At 41.2% G+C, this 16,413-nt stretch overlaps 1 protein-coding gene and 1 pseudogene across 1 annotated transcript in view; one reads left to right on the top strand and one right to left on the bottom strand.

The window, feature by feature from the left end:
- Positions 1-16,413, top strand: part of ST6GALNAC5 (ST6 N-acetylgalactosaminide alpha-2,6-sialyltransferase 5) — a 214,474-nt gene that overhangs the window by 70,506 nt on the left and 127,555 nt on the right. The gene's annotated exons all lie outside the window — the stretch shown is intronic.
- The window catches only part of LOC112585497, a 71,876-nt pseudogene continuing 64,766 nt past the window's right edge, over positions 9,304-16,413 (bottom strand).

The raw sequence follows: 16,413 nt of genomic DNA, 5'->3' as shown, positions 1-16,413 counted from the left end.
TCTATCCATACAGCACCGATGATAAAACATCTAGGTTAATGGTGAAAAGATTCTCCACAGTGGGGGACACCCAGAGAGGTTCACAGAGTTACATAGAGAAAAGAAGAGGGAAGAGGGAGATAGACATGACCAGGAGGAAAAGAGGGAGAATCAAAAGAGGGGAGAGCAATCTAGCCAGTAATCAGTTCCCTATTTGCTCTCCACAGTCTGGAACACTTAGAGAGGTTCACGGAGTTTCACAAAGAGAAGAGGAAGGAAGGAGATAGAGGTGACCAGAAGGAGAAGAGGGGGAGTCAAAAGGAAAGAGACAGATCGAGCCAGTAATCAGTTCCTTAAGTGTTCTCCACAGCCCGGAACACACAAAGAGTTTCACAGAGTTAAGTAGAGAAGAGAAGGGGAGGGAAGAGACAGAGGTGACCTGGGGGAGAAGAAGGAGAGTCAAAAGGGGAGAGAGAAATCAAGCCAGTAATCACACTTCTAAGTAAAAATGGGTACTGAAGATTGGATTCTTAATGGTACAGAATTGATAACAAATACCAAAAAGTAAAGATTAAAAATCTAGTGTAGAAGTTAGACTCTCAAAAATACAATCTTAAAAAAAAAAAAATCACAAAAGTTATTGAAAAATATGAAATTTGCTTTTAAAATAGGGTCTTTTTTTGCAGGGTAATAGTAGGTTTTAAAAATGAAAGTTAAAGGAGTAATAAAGAACTTAAAATTTTTTTAATTTAAAAAATTTAAAAATGATAATAGTCAAATATATCTAGGAATTTCTCTGGAGCTGTTGAGAGCATGTGTGGTCAGTTGTTTCAGATAGTTCTTTGTTCCAGCTTACACTTCTTCTCAAGGTCTATAGGTCCCTTCCAGTGTAGCCAATGCTAACTACAGGGTTTTAATCTGTTGCACCTATCACTTCCAAAGCGGTTCCCTCTGTTTATTTTGGCTTCCTCTGTTTGCAAGTCTCTTCAGTATCTAACTTCCACCCTGACATAAGAGGGTGAAGGTGGTCACTTATTTAGGCTCACTTGTTCAGTCGTGCTGTGGGGAGGGAGGAACACTGCAAACAAATATCACTGGTGTGTGTGGGGAGTGCTCGCAGTGTCTGGGCCACCCTGGGTTTTCCCCACTCACAGCGTGTGTGCTTTCCCCATCTACACTGCTCAGGCTCCAGGTTGCTCTGCAGGGAAACTGTCTAAAGGCAGGCCCTGGATTACGTACACTTCCCAGATCTACGCTGCTCAGGTTCAGGAAATTGGGTACTCCACAAAGGCGCAGACTCAGTTGGGCCTGCATTTTGTGCCCTTCCTAGTGCTTGGCGAAGGCACTCTCCCAGTTTGGCAGTGCATCTTATTACCTCCCCAGTCCCAGCCACTCAGTTTCCTGGGTGTGCAGCGGGAGCACCGTCTCAAGTGTGCCCTGTGCCTCCTCTAGGGAGCTGATCTCTGGCTGTGACCCTCCTGGCAGATGTCAACTGTCCAGGATCCCAGGAAGACTTGGTTAGCAACTGGGAGCCTGCTCGCAGTTTGGTAGAGGCTGCCGTCTAATGGCACCCCACTCCAGTACTCTTGCCTGAAAAATCCCATGGACGGAGGAGCCTGGGAGGCTGCAGTCCATGGGGTCTCTAAGAGTCAGACACAACTGAGCGACTTCACTTTCACTTTTCACTTTCATGCATTGGAGAAGGCAATGGCAACCCACTCCAGTGTTCTTGCCTGGAGAATCCCAGGGACGGCGGAGCCTGGTAGGCTGCCGTCTCTGGGGTCACACAGAGTCGGACACGACGGAAGCGACTTAGCAGCAGCAGCAGCCGTCTCTGGGGCCCAGTTTGCCCCTTGCCTTCCAGCTCGGGCTCTCGCCCACCTGCCTCCCTGCCTCTGGCGTAGGATGGGCCGGCCCACTGTCAGCTAGCTCTCCTCTGGTGTTAGCTCAGTCCTTTGTTCTGTGAGCAGCCTGGCAGTGCGTTAGGTTAGAGCTTTTTGTGGGAAAGTTCTCTCTCTCTCTCCTCTTTTTTTTTTTTCTCTCTCTCTGGCTATCACACAGTTTGGGTTGCTGTCTCACATTAGCTCCCTCAGATTGTCCTCAGGGAATTCAGGCCTGGTCCTTACCCTAAGCAATGCAGCCCGCACCTCCCTGTTCAGCCCCCACTTGCTGGTGGCAGACGCTAGCGTCTGGGCTGCTTCTCTGCTGAGAGTTGCAGTTAGGCGCATAATCTGTGGGTTTTATTTATTTATTTTTTTCCTCCAGGTTATGTTGCCCTCTGAGATTCCACAACTCCCCACAGACCCACTGGTGAGAGGGTTTCCTGGTGTTTGGAAACTTCTCCTCTTTTACGACTCCCTCCCCAGTATGGGTCTCTGTCCCTAACTCTTTTGTCTCTCTTTTTATTTTTTATATTTTGTCCTACCTCCTCTCGAAGACAATGGGCTGCCTTTCTGGGTGCCTGGTGTCCTCCGCCAGCGTTCAGAAGTTGTTTTGTGGTATTTGCTCAGCGTTCAAATGATCTTTCAATGAATTTGTTGAGGAGAAAGTGGTCTCCAGTCCTATTCCCCCACCATGTTAAAGGAGAATCTCCAAGCCTTCATAAATATGAAGGAGCACAATGATATAATGGAGCACAATGTGGTGCTTGTACATACAAAAAAATTAATAAATGTTAGTTCATACAAACTCGTGTTACTGTGCTTTTTATGACAGACTATTTTAAACGTGTATTAAATGGAGGGGACCTTAGAAGTGATGTCATCTGGCTCCTTCAGGGTGATGAAACTTGAGATCCTTGCTTCTGCTGCTGCTGCTGCTGCATCGCTTCAGTCGTGTCCGACTCGGTGTGACCCCATAGACGGCAGCCCACCAGGCCCCGCCATCCCTGGGATTCTCCAAGCAAGAATACTGGAGTGGTTGCCATTTCCTTTTCCAACGCATGCAAGTGAAAATTGAAAGTGAAGTCGCTCAGTCATGTCCGACTCTTAGCGACCCCATGGACTGCAGCCTACCAGGCTCCTCTGTCCATGGGATTCTCCAGGCGAGAGTACTGGAGTGGGATGAGATCCTTAGAATTAGAATAACTTGGGCAAGTTACATAGTGAGCAGTAAACTGGGAATTAAAATCTGGTCTTTTGCCACAGCTGGAAAAGGTCAGCTGTACCCACAGTGCCTCTCTTCTAACTCCCTCATCTCAATCAAGTTCAACAAAAATGATGTTAAGGTCCATACCGCAGTGGCAGCTGCAAACACCTTTTGCTTTCATGCCAAGCTTAGTTACAAGCTTTGGAGTGCACCCATTTTGCCTTCTCTGGCTCCTCACTTTCTGCCACCTGTCTTTTGGGGTTCATAACAAAAATAAAACACAAACACAAAAATCGTAGGTCTGACAATCATAGCTGGTTTCACTGGATGGCTAGAGCTTAGTTATGCTTGTAGAGATTCACTGAAAACTTTTTTTGGAGCCTCAAAAAATTAGCATTTTTATTGTGAGTATTAACTAAAAATTGTCATTCCTGGGCACAACTTTAGTTAAGTAGCAGTTGGAGGCAAAATACAGAAGCTGTGGCTGACCAAATGTCAGGATTATCAACTCTGTGGCTTGGGTGATGGGTAAGACATTGTGTAATTTCTTGTAGCACACAAGCCACTTAGATACTTACTACCTCTGTTCCTTCTTTAATATATAGTGTTGTTCTCAGTGGTTTGCACTGAACATGTAACAGGCAGCATTCAGTAAAGTCACTTGACAGCTCCTTCTAAAATAAATCTGATTTTATCTTTGTGTCATATAATTTCCCATGCTGAGAAGTTCACATTGTCATCAGCATAATAACAGTGCCTACAGCAGGCAGTCCTGAAGTACTTCTAAACCCAGCTTCCCTCAACACCACAACTCTTTCTAGCACAGGAGTTCCCCAGTCTCCAGGATCTGATATCTGGTGATCTGAGGTGGAGCTGATGTTGTAAGAATAGAAATAAAGTGCACAATAAACATAATATGCTTAAATCATCCCCAAACCATCCCCCTTCCCTCCCCAGGCTGTGGAAAAATTGTCTTTCACGAAACTGGCCCCTGGTGCCAAAAAGATTGGGGACCGCTGTTCCAGTAGGTTAGGGAGAAGGCTATCTAACTCCAACCATGAATAATCAGACACAAGTAACATGAGAATTTAACTGTAAGTTTTTTTTTCCTTTCCCATGATGCCTTAGTATATAATTAATGCTTTTAATTCATTGTTGTGCCAAGATATTACATCTAGCTCATGGAAACCAGTTCTAAAATGCAAAGACATGATGGCTGCCAAGATTCCGGTCATACACATTTCAGATGGTGTGGACTTTCTCTGGAGTATACCTGACTATTGTGTTCTTTAACAAAAGTAGGGTGTGAGTTTGCACACGTAGGGTGCAACAGGAGGATGGTGGGTGCCCAGCAGGTAATTCATTTAGTGGTCATGTGCTGAAGAAAACAAGAGTTGAGAGTGTAGACGGATCAAAAGCAAGGAGTCCTGTGTGACCCCGCTGCTGCTTCTCTTACCCTAAGGCTGCCCAAGGCGAGAGTTTTCATCCTGGTAGGATGCACAAGAGCTTCCCCTGATATAGGGGGCCAGAAATCTAGAAGTAAATGTGTTCTGGTTCTGTCTGAGAACACTAGCAACAATTTCCGTGCAATTGCTTTTGCTTTTTAAAAGGGAGAAATAGATGGCTATCGGGTCACTTTCACAGCTAATAGTTTATAGGTCAAGATAATCTGGAGCTAAGAAATGTGATATTCATTATGAAAAATAAAAAACTTTGTTTAGCAGAGGATTTTTGTTTAATTACAAGCCCAAAAGGCTGAGTATAAAAAGTATTAAATGTACCAAGAATAAATTAAATTTCCCCCTTTCTATCTTTCTTTACTTATTCCTCTAATTGTTTATTTTGAAACCCCTCTTCACCATGAGAATGCGAGCCACACGGAGGTAGGGATTTTCATCCATTTGCTTGCTGTGTATCCCCAGGGCCTTACACAGAGTCTGGCAAATACGAGTATCCAATATGTACTCACTGACCAACAAATGAATGAATGAGTGAACTGTAAATTGAAAAACCATCCTTCCAAATGAATTCATTTGTGGATGTAAGCTAGCACATTCCCTAGAAAGCAGCTTCCTTCATTAAGGGCAGGCTTTAAGGTTCACAGGAGATTTTAGCATCAGCCTAATGATGCTGATTTTCCTTGGAAATTGCTCTCTGCTCCTCTCCCCTAGTTTGTCTTCCTCAGCATTTGTTTTCAGATCAGCATTGGATCTGAAGATATAGCTTTTTCTCCCCAGAATTCACCTGAGGAAAAATTGTCTTTTCCTTGTGTTTGATGCTTAGCAAATTGAGGAAAACCAACTTAGGTGAACATCTGATGATCTTCTGAAAAAAAAGAGAGACCTGGAAGCTCAAGACAGATGGTGCCGCTCCTGCCTTGGGGATGCTGGGCAGCTTGGGCCTGGCTTGGAGTGGTTCTCCTGGGAAACCAGGACTGGCTGGATTCTCTCCTAACTCAGCAGAAGTGCCAGGGCCATGCCAGTCACAGGGTAAAGTGGCTGGGGTGTGGGCCCTACACAGAGAGGGTCTGTAAAACCCTTCTTACTGACTCGAGCCCTGACTCAGGCATTCTAAGATTTCAGGACTCACCCAAACCTGATTAAAGGTGTCCAGAGGGCCCGGGGTTAACACTGAGTTGTTCTTTAAGTACCAGATTATGGTTTCCAATAAAGTGGATTTGTGGTACCTGAGGTGATTTTGTGGAAGAAAAAAAGGAAGATTAAAAAGTCTGTGTCAAAGTAGGATTTTGATTAGACCAGAAGCATAATTTTAGAAAATGGAAAATAGTAAGGATGCCATAGGAAATGTGCTTGGGGCCTGCCCTCCCCGGAGGAATGGAGTCGATAAATCATCTCCCGCCAGTCCCAATTTTTCAAGTGTGATGTTTTCGACATTTTGTAGACTTACATTTTAAAGTAAAGAATGCACAACCCCATTTATTAAGGTTGTGTTATTGCATATGTCACCTTTTTTTAATTTTGGAAGATATTTCATTTACCCTTGTTAGGTATAAATATGATCCTGTGCTTTACTTTTCATGAAGGAAGGAGAGTAAAACAACAAGCTTCTTGGTTTAGGAAGAACTAATTAGTAAATTTTCCTCCAGTTCTCCAGGATCGTGGCAACTGCTTCTTTCCTGACAGTGAGCTTTGCATCCCAATCTCCATTAGTCTTAATAGAAGCCAAGCATTCTCTCCCCCTCATTGTGCTATAAGAATCATTTTTCCTGAGTGGAGTAATGGTTATGAAGTCATTTAGGTATTCACAGAAAAAAATGCCTTTTACTGTTGTTTTTTTATTGATTCCAGGAATGTGGCAAAGAGAAACCCTGCTCCATTTTACCGTAAATACTATTAATCCAGAGATGACTTCTTAGTATACAGCAATGATTGATTTGAATTTAAATGAGTTGATATTCAGAGTTTTCATCTAGACTCAGATAAAAGAACAAAATCATGCAGTGATTCTTAGATTAGCTACTTAGATCAGTTACTTAGATTGCCTACACAGTCTTGTATTTTGAAAAAATACAAGGTTTGGAAAAAAAAAAAAAGGATAAGAGCTGATATATATTAGATCCTGAAAGTATATACTTCACCTCTCCTATTACTGACATTCACTCCTGACTTCATTTCCAAAGAATTTCACCCATTTCTCCCACCAGGTCCAAGATCAATATCTTATTTTAAGGAAAAAGTTTTCACTCAAAATAGGTTGACTTTTGAGTCTGACAAAGTAGAAATTAGAGTTATGGTGCTGTTTTAAGAGAAAAATTGGAGAGGTCTGATTCCCAATCTACATAATAATTCAACAGAATTTAAGGCTGTCTTTAGCACTTTGCATTAGCAGCAAGTAATTACCTCCAACTAGAATGAAATGAGGGTCAAGAATGGTTTCAAGCAATCAAGTGGAAGTGTTACTTGCTTTATTGAACATGCTAATTCAAAGCTGCACTTGGAAGAGTTAAAGAAGAAAAATGCCTCCAACCCAAATTGCCTTGTAAGCTTTTTTGCAAGAGTGGGCCAGAATGGTTTGTGGATGATAAAAAGTTTAAGTTGTTTAGTTTTAATATTTTAAATGACTTTACCTAGGAATTTGAGTGATTTTGGATTTTTCATTTTTGTGTTTTAATTTAATGGTGCATTCAATATACATAAGGATAAGCACACATACATTTTTTTGAACATGTTAACAACTATTTTCAAATGGGTGTGCCTATCCCTGAATGGATAGGTTGGTCTCCTACCAAATTACAAAATTAAGTAGATATGAATTAGTGTGTGGAAGTGTTACTGAACTAAACTTGGGTTCACCTGCCTGCTACCAGCATAACCAATCAATTGACACAAGTTGCAGTGAAGGAAAGTACAGTGTCTGTTTGCAGTGCACCAAGCAAGGAGAACTGGTAGCTCATGCTCAAAAGACCCAAACTCCCCTGTGGTTTTCAGGGAAGGGTTTTAAAATGCAATATTTGGAGTGAGAGTTGCAGGGTGCATGAATTTCCTTTCATTGGGGGGTGGTGGCTAGGTGACAAGGTGGCATTTTAGGAACCTCAATCATCAACTTTCAGGCTTCAACCAGACTGAGGTCAGTATATAATCACCATGCTATACCTGGTCAGGGGTCTTAGTTTCTGCATAACAACCCAAAGGTATGCATCTGATTGCTGTGTATATTCCTTGAGGAAGACTGTCCTATCACTGAACTATTGTTCAAGCTATCTTTCTTAATTGCTTTTCCTTTGTTTCCACATATCATCATTTCTCTAAGTAGTAACCATTTGAGTCTGCTGTTTGAAACTCAAGGAAGGTATAGGAGAGTAGAATCTTTTTCTACAAACAAGAAAAAGGAGGGGATACACAGGGGCTTTTGTACATGGGAGGGACTCACAGAGTCCTGTTCAATTTCAATCCCCCTTTTTCATTGATGCTTCTCAATCCTGAGGGGAACAGGAGCCGGACAAGAAAGGCAATTAGGTTTTGGATAGAGAGGCTAATCATACTTGTCAGGGGAACTCGGTTTTGGGGGGACCTGGTTTCTGAAGTGCTAGCTGAGTCTAGTTCCTCTTATGAAATTCTAGGCCTATAGAATATTGATCCAAACTCAGACACAGTTTTGCTTACTCAATTATCCATGATTCTAACCTTGGGGAACAATTAAAATTCATAACTGTATTTACTAGCAACAGAGCTTCCCAGATACTCAGTGATAAGGAATTGTCTCCTGCCAATCCAGGAGACAAAGGAGACCTGCATTCATTCCCTGGGTCAGAAAGATCTCCTAGAGAAGGAAATGACACCCCACTCCAGTAGTCTTGCCAGAATAATCCCATGGAGAGAGGAGCCTGGCAGACTACAGTCCGTGGAGTCACAAAGTGTCAGACACGACTGAGCGTGCACACACACACACACACACATTTATTAGCAAGAGAGTAATGAGAATAAAAATGAAATCATGTGCAGAATTCCTGAATTTGCCTTTTTTAAAATATAAATTTATTTATTTTAATTGGAAGCTAATTACAATATTGTAGTGGTTTTGCCATACATTGACATGAATCTGCCACAGGTGTACAGGTGTTCCCCATCCTGAACCCCCCTCCCGCCTCCGTCCTCATCCCATCCCTCTGGGTCATCCCAGTGCACCAGCCCCGAGCACCCTGTCTCATGCATTGAACCTGGACTGGCGATTTGTTTCACATATGATAATATACAGGTTTAAATGCTATTTTCCCAAATCATCACACCCTCGCCCTCTCCCACAGAGTCCAAAAGACTGTTCTATACATCTGTGTCTCTTGCTGTCTTGCATATAGGGTTATCATTACCATCTTTCTAAATTCCATATATATGCATTAAATACTGTATTGGTGTTTTTCTTTCTGGCTTACTTCAGTCTGTATAATAGGCTCCAGTTTCATCCACCTCATTAGAACTGATTCAAATGTATTCTTTTAATGGCTGAGTAATATTCTGTTGTGTATATGTACCACAGCTTTCTTATCTATTCGTCTGCAGCTCAATCCCAGAAAAATGAATTTGCCTTTTTTATTAGATGTTAACTGAAGTTTAGGATGAATAATATTTTATATATTTAGGTTGATTATAATATAAATAATTCTGACTTAGAAACTGTATCTTGTAGCTTTAAAAACATATTTTCTTTATCATGTGGCAGGAAATAGGTAGAGATTAAGCTCTCTTAAAATAATTAAAGACAATTTAGATGATACAAACAAACTTTATTTAACACTTCATGAAGCAAGCAGTCTCCATTTTCCAGGGTCCAGAGAACTTCATAATGGGCTAGAAGGCAGGATGCTTTTATAGGATAAAGAATAAGAAATAAAGAAGAGAAAATGAATAAGGAAAAAGGAAATACATATAGAACCCTGAATTGGCTTGGCATGTGGGTATTGTTTTACAGGATACACTATGTTTCTAGTCAAATGAAACTTTTCTCGGGACTTGAAAGTTACCTGTATCAGTTTGCTGACCTGGCATACCAGGCAGGAGTAGCTCCATCTTGGACCTAGACATTTATTTCAATGGCTATTTAAAGTGAATCTGCAACTTTATTTTTTCAAGAGGACAATTAGTTCTTTATTTCAGATGTTGTACTTGGAAACTCAGTTGGTATCTTTTTTTAATTGAAAAATATGGTAACCTTATATACTCATTAAATGCTATCTTTCTAAAACATAGCTTGGAAACATGCAGCATGCGTGTTTAATCTCAGTACAATGGATTCAAAACCAACTATGCATATTACCTGCATCAAGGCTAGATTACAAATTATTATAGTCATCATCATCATCTTCACATTTTGTTTTCCATGCATTTGATGATTCATTGGCAGTATTTTGGTGATGACACCACATTAGTGGTAATAAGAATGTTTTAGGACCTAATTATGATGGTTTAATTACAACATTTTGAATGACTGCCATTGCAGGAATTGATGCTTTACAGCTGGGGATTGTGAAGTGGGTATCTGTACTGTGAACCTTTGCCCTGTGAGGGACACTGGAGTCCTTGCTTTAGCTGACACAGACATGGTATGTGGGAGTACTTGGTCAGCTCATAACTGAACCAGGCACTTAACTGAGGAACTATTCTTCTTGCAGAAGTATACGCCTTTTTTGTAGAGACCTAAATCTATAATTTTGAGCAGCCAAGCAATATCTACCAGGTGGCAATCTAGGGCTTTAATATGACTTGGTCAATGGCAAAAGAGTTTGATTTCTTTGCCTTGCAATATTTAATTTAAAAATCTCTTGGGAGAGGAGAGGTAAATGATTTAATTGATATCTTCTATTCTTTCATTTCCTTCATTTATGTCAGCTAAGGACAGGACATGAAGACCCAGAATTAATCTGCACATTAAAATGATTAATCATAAGGTTATATAATTCAGAAGGAAATAGTGGGGATGAAAACTTTCAGTAGGAAAAAGACAATGAAATGGGAGATAAGATTGTTTTCTTTGCTCTGCAGAAGATTTTTTAGTTTGATGTAGTTCCAATTGGCTATTTTCTCTTTTGTTGCCAATGTTTTTGATGTCAGGTCCATGAAATTACTGCCAAGATCAATGTCATGAACCATTTCCCTTATTTTCTTAAGGAAAATTAGTCATTTTAAATGAGGGATTGTTAAAGCTAAAAGAGCATGAGGATTAAAAAGCTATAAAATTATTGAAAGTTTACCATCTGAAATATTTAAATCTCCAGAAAGTTTGTCTTTTATCAAAATAGGGGTTTTTTTGTTTTTTTGTTTGTTTGTTTTTTTAGCAAAAAAAGGAACACAGGGGAAACTAGGAGCAAAAGAGAAAATTTGGGCTTGTGTATAAATTCCCTTCAAATCCCTCTATCCTGTGCAGACACATTCATATTTCTAAGCAGGATAATAGGAATTGTTCAGTCATTCAATCGGTCTGAATCTTTGCAATAACAGAGTCGGAAAACAGAGGAGGATCTCTAAACAAATGCAAAATGTTGAATTCACAGAAGCCTCCTGTCCTGCATCCTGCCCGCCCCCCACCTCCAAACTTGTCATCCTCAGATGAAATGGGCTTGATAAATCAGAGGAAAGTTCAGAATAGACTATGCTTCAGTAACAAATAAACCTAACAAGTAAATTTTTTAACACACTGAGGTTTATTCTGCACTCAAAGTCCAAGATGAGTCAGATGACCCTTTTCTATCTGGTAGCCTGCAAGGTTGCTGTGTCAGGAAAAGAGGGTGCTAACAGAGACACTGAGAACAGACATGTGGTTGCCAAGGAGGAGAGCGATGGGAGAGGGATGGATTGGGATTCTGTGATTAGCAGATGCAAGCTCTTATATAGAGAACAGATAAACAACAAGGTTCTACTGTATAGCACAGGGAACTACCTTCAATAACCTGCAATAAATCATAATGGAAAATAATATTTTAAAATATATATATGCACACGTATATATACACATATAACTGAGTCATTTTGCTGTACACCAGAAACTAACACAACATTGCAAATCAACTACACTTCAATAAAATTAACTTTAAAAAAGAAAAAAAGGAGAGAGCTAGACGTTTGTTCCAAGTACCTGTAGGGGCCAGGAAGTACCCTCATGACACTTCCTCCCACATTTTATTGATTGTAACTTGGCCACATTATTCCATCCTAAGGGAATTTGGGCCAGCAACGGGACTTGGAGTGGGACTTAGAGGTCTCTGCCTCAGGAGACTTTCTGACTCCTGTAAGCTCATCCTACCTTAGCAGTCAGCTCCCTGATTTCTCTCCACAGAACTAGCTTCCCTCCAAAGAAAGAAAACTGGCCAGTAAGAAAGAGAGAGAGAGAGAATGAATGAGAGCCTTAGCTCTCATATTAAGCTCCAGAGCATAGAATTACAGAATGGTGCCAGATTCCAGTATCAGAAAGTCCAGGTCATCCTGAGTTGCTAACGAGTGAGAAAAGAGAGAAACAAAACTATTAAAATAAGAACATATGCTAACACTAGTTAAATAAGATGATAAATAAGAATATACTTCTTACTCTCCTTCCCTTCCACCCACGTAACTATTTCCACTACAGTGATTCTGAAAAAGTATACGTCTGATTTCCTTACTCCAAAAACATATCAAGAACCATAAGCTCAGATGATTCATTTTCAACCTCATCTTCATTTGTTAAAGGGCAACCATTACTGAGCCATTTCGTATTCTACTGAATATCCTGTGACATTGTGGTCACCAGCATAAGTGACAGTTTTTGGACTCATCCAACCAACATACTGAATGTCTTCCATCTGCCAGGCCTTGTGCCAGGTTGATGCTTGGACTGCTTCTTCTCTAGAGCTCATGGCCTAGCAGCTGCCATCTGAGTCTAGACAGATATGTTCCAGGAAACATATCCACAATTTCTTGTAAGCCACATCCTGAGGGGTGTTTCTGGGTCTGTGCTCAGCCAGAAAAGGAAGAGGGCCTCTGAGGCACCAGTTGATTACTGCTCCCTACTAATCACATCCAGGATGGGATGGCATGTACATTAAAGACAAAAACTTCGCTGTTCTCACGGGAGTTAAGAATTGGAATTAGTTTTTCCCAAAACCAACTTCAACTCTCTCCAACAGTCAGATTTTACTTGAGAACTGGGAGAGCAGGGGAGAAGACATTGTGTGTCTGTTTGGATCTCACTTTGGCATCAGAGATGCTCCTTGCCGGCCATGATGCTGGCCCATAGTGAGTGGGACTGGAGTGGGAGCAGAAGCTGTGAGCTGGGACCCTAGGAGGTGCGCTTCCAAGTTCTTCCACTAACTAGCTCTGTGACCTTTAAGGAGGCCTTTGATCCCTCCGAGCTCCAGTTTCCTCATGTGTAAGATCAAATGCTTGGACTAGACAGGCATCTCCCAGCTGTGACGCATGATCGTTCCAGGCTTCTGTGTTCCTGCCTCCGTAACTGAGGTCCCATGGGGGTCACATGGGGTCAGCAGGTGCATCAGTGCCTTGTCATCAGAGTGATCCACTTGAGAGGCATTCCCCCACAGTAACTTGCCAAGAGAAAAACGATTAGCTATGTCACCTCCAAAACTCTTAGGAGTTTATTTCTTTTTTTCAACAACTTTCAAATTCTCACTATGTTCACAAACTGAAGAAGGAAATAGTCCTTATCCAACCAGTAAAATCAACAAGCGGAATGTCTGGGGATCTCTGCACATCACCAAAACACTTTGCCAAAAGGTGCTTAGCCCATTGGTGAGGGTTTAGCCCATTGGTGAGTGTCCCTGAGAGCCCAGCTCTCACAAGGGGACTTGCCGTGTGATATTGTGGAGGTACAGACCTTAGTGCTTCTAAGAGGCTCAACCTTCTCGCATTCACAAACATATTTTGCACGTGAGGGAACTGAAGCCCAAGGAGGTTGATTATCCCAAGGCCATGAACATTGAGCAGAAATGAGATGAAAACTTGAATCTTCTAACTCCTGACTTACAGGCCCAAGCTCTTACCCTACACTGTGCTAGAAAATTCATAGATGCTTTCACTGAAATCTGAATCTGTACCAGTAATAGTCATATGGCAATGATAATGCTGGGCTTCCCTGATAGCTCAGTGGTAAAGAACCCGCCTGCCAGTGCAGAAGACATGAGACTCGTGTTTGATCCCTGGGTTGGAAAGATCCCCTGGAGAAGAAAATGGCAACCCACACCAGTATTCCTGCCTGGGAAACTCCAAGGACAGAGAAGCCTGGTGGGCTACAGTCCAGGGGGCTGGGAAGGGTCAGACATGAGTTAGCAGCTAAACAACAACAACAATGGTAGTGCCAGCAATGGTAATAAAATATACCACATATTTATGTTATATGTGTACTTTATACACACACATACACCATTTATTGAGCAGCCACCATTAGCCAGGCACTGAGATAGTCATTTTATATATCTTAGATCTATTTTTATGGTAACTATAAGGTATATTCTCTTCATTATCATTTATAGTCCTTACTATGCACAGGCATTAAACTAGCCACCATGGTGAAATTTAGAAATAAATTAAGAAAGAGCCTTGTCCTTAAGGAGATAATAGAAACCTGTGACATAAACCACAGAACATGCGACAGCAATATGAGGGAGAAGATGTCAGAAGAAAGGTTTGGCTACATTCAGGGGGCATTTAGAGAAAAGGACGTGTATTTTTCCATATTGAATGGATTTGGAAAGAAAAGACAAGGGAGGAGGTGGCTGAACTGAATCCTCAGTAGAAGAAAGGATGCTGAGTACTGGAATTGGGATGAAGGACTTTCCAGAATAAGCAGAAGCCCTGAGCCTGAAAGTCAAACTATATTACATGGAACCAAACAGGAAATCAGCTGGGATGTTGATCTTGGGCCAGTATTTGTCACAGCCAAGGGACAGTGAGTGTAAAACATTTAGTAGGTAAAGACCCAAAGTGACTAATCCCAAGAACCATCTGCTAGAAAGAAATCTTGCTTTCAGATTTTGTTATACCGAAAGAAATGGAAAAACCACTAGAAAACTTGTAAATTTGGAGTCTAAGCTGAAAGCAAAGTGGAACTTACCCAGCCCACTCTAAGGGTCTCTTCATAGGAGAAACTAAAGCATCTTCCTGCAAAGTCAACAGGGTTTACAGTGGTAGAAGGTCATTGATTCTGAGCACACAAATCTGAACATACAGGGGTCATCAGTTTCCCAGAAACAGAACATGTGCAAAAGGTAAAAGCCTGATGTGGCGCAATTAACCCATATCTGTGCTTTAAAGGGGAGTCGTGATTTCTCCACTGAACTAAGAACAAAGAGAGAGGATTAGACTTATGCCTGTAAATAAATAGTGTTATGCCAGTAAATGTTTACACACTAGCTCTCACTCTTTTTAATATAATTTTTGATAATTAGTTTTAATTGAATAATAATTACTTTTAGAAAAGGCAGAGGAACAAGAGATCAAATTGCCGACATCTGTTAGATCGTTGAAAAATCAGGAGAGTTTCAGAAAAATATTTACTTCTGTTTTATTGACTACACCAAACCCTTTGATTTTGTGGATCACAATAAATTGTGGAAAATTCTTAAAGGGATGGGAATACCAGACCACCTCACCTGCCTCATGAAAAATCTGTATGCAATTCAAGAAGTAACAGTTAGAACTGGACATGGAACAACAGACTGGTTTCAAATCAGGAAAGGAGTATGTCAAGGCTGTATATTGTCACCCTGCTTATTCAAGTTATATGCAGAGTGCATCATGCAGAATGCCAGGATGGATGAAGCACAAGCTGGAATCAAGATTGCCAGGAGAAATATCAATAACCTCAGATACGCAGATGACACCACCCTTATAGCAGAAAGTGAAGAAGAACCAAAGAGCCTCTTGATGAAAGTGAAAGAGGACAGTGGAAAAGTTGGCTTCAAATTCAACTTTCAGAAAACTAAGATCATGGCATCTGGTCCCATCACTTCATGGCAAATAGATGGGGAAACAATGGAAACAGTGAGAGACTTTATTTTCTTGGGCTCCAAAATCACTGCAGATGGTGATTGCAGCCATGAAATTAAAAGATGCTTGCTCCTTGAAAGAAAAGCTATGACAACCTAGACAGCATATTAAAAAGCAGAGACATGTTGATGTATGGCAAAACCAATACAATACTGTAAAGTAAAAAAATAATAATAAATAAATAAATAAATAAAAGGCAGAGACATTACCTTGCCGACAAAGGTCTGTCTAGTCAAAGCTATGGTTTTTCCAGTAGTCATGTATGGATATGAGAGTCAGACTATAAAGAAAGCTGAGCATTAAAGGATTGATTCTTTTTGAACTGTGGTGATTCTTTTGAACTGTGGTGTTGGAGAAGAGTCTTGAGAGTTCCTTGGACAGCAAGGAGATCCAACCAGTCAATCCTAAAGGAAATCAGTCCTGAATATTCATTGGAAGGACTGATGCTGAAGCTGAAACTCTGATACTTTGGCCCCCTGATGTGAAGAACTGACTCATTGGAAAAGACCCTGATGCTGGGAAGGATTGAAGGCCAGAGGAGAAGGGATGACAGAGGATGAGATGGTTGGATGGCATCACCGACTTAATGGACATGAGTTTGATCAAGCGGTGGGAGTTCACAATGGACAGGGAAGCCTGGCATGCTGAAGTCGATGGGGTCTCATAGAGTCGGACATGACTGAGTAACTGACCTGAACTACTTTACAATATTGTGATGGTTTTTGCCATACATCAACATGAATCAGCCACAGTTATACATGGGTCTCCCCAGTCCTGAACCCCCATCTCCCTTTTAAAATGTGAATGTGTACATGCTTAAGCTTATTGTGAATTTTATTGATGTGATGGCAGTACA

The sequence above is a fragment of the Bubalus bubalis genome, chromosome 6 (assembly GCF_019923935.1).
Source record: "Bubalus bubalis isolate 160015118507 breed Murrah chromosome 6, NDDB_SH_1, whole genome shotgun sequence".
Taxonomy (NCBI): Eukaryota; Metazoa; Chordata; class Mammalia; order Artiodactyla; family Bovidae; genus Bubalus; species Bubalus bubalis.
Note: the sequence above shows the minus strand (reverse complement) of the source record. Positions and strands in the feature narration are given on the sequence as shown.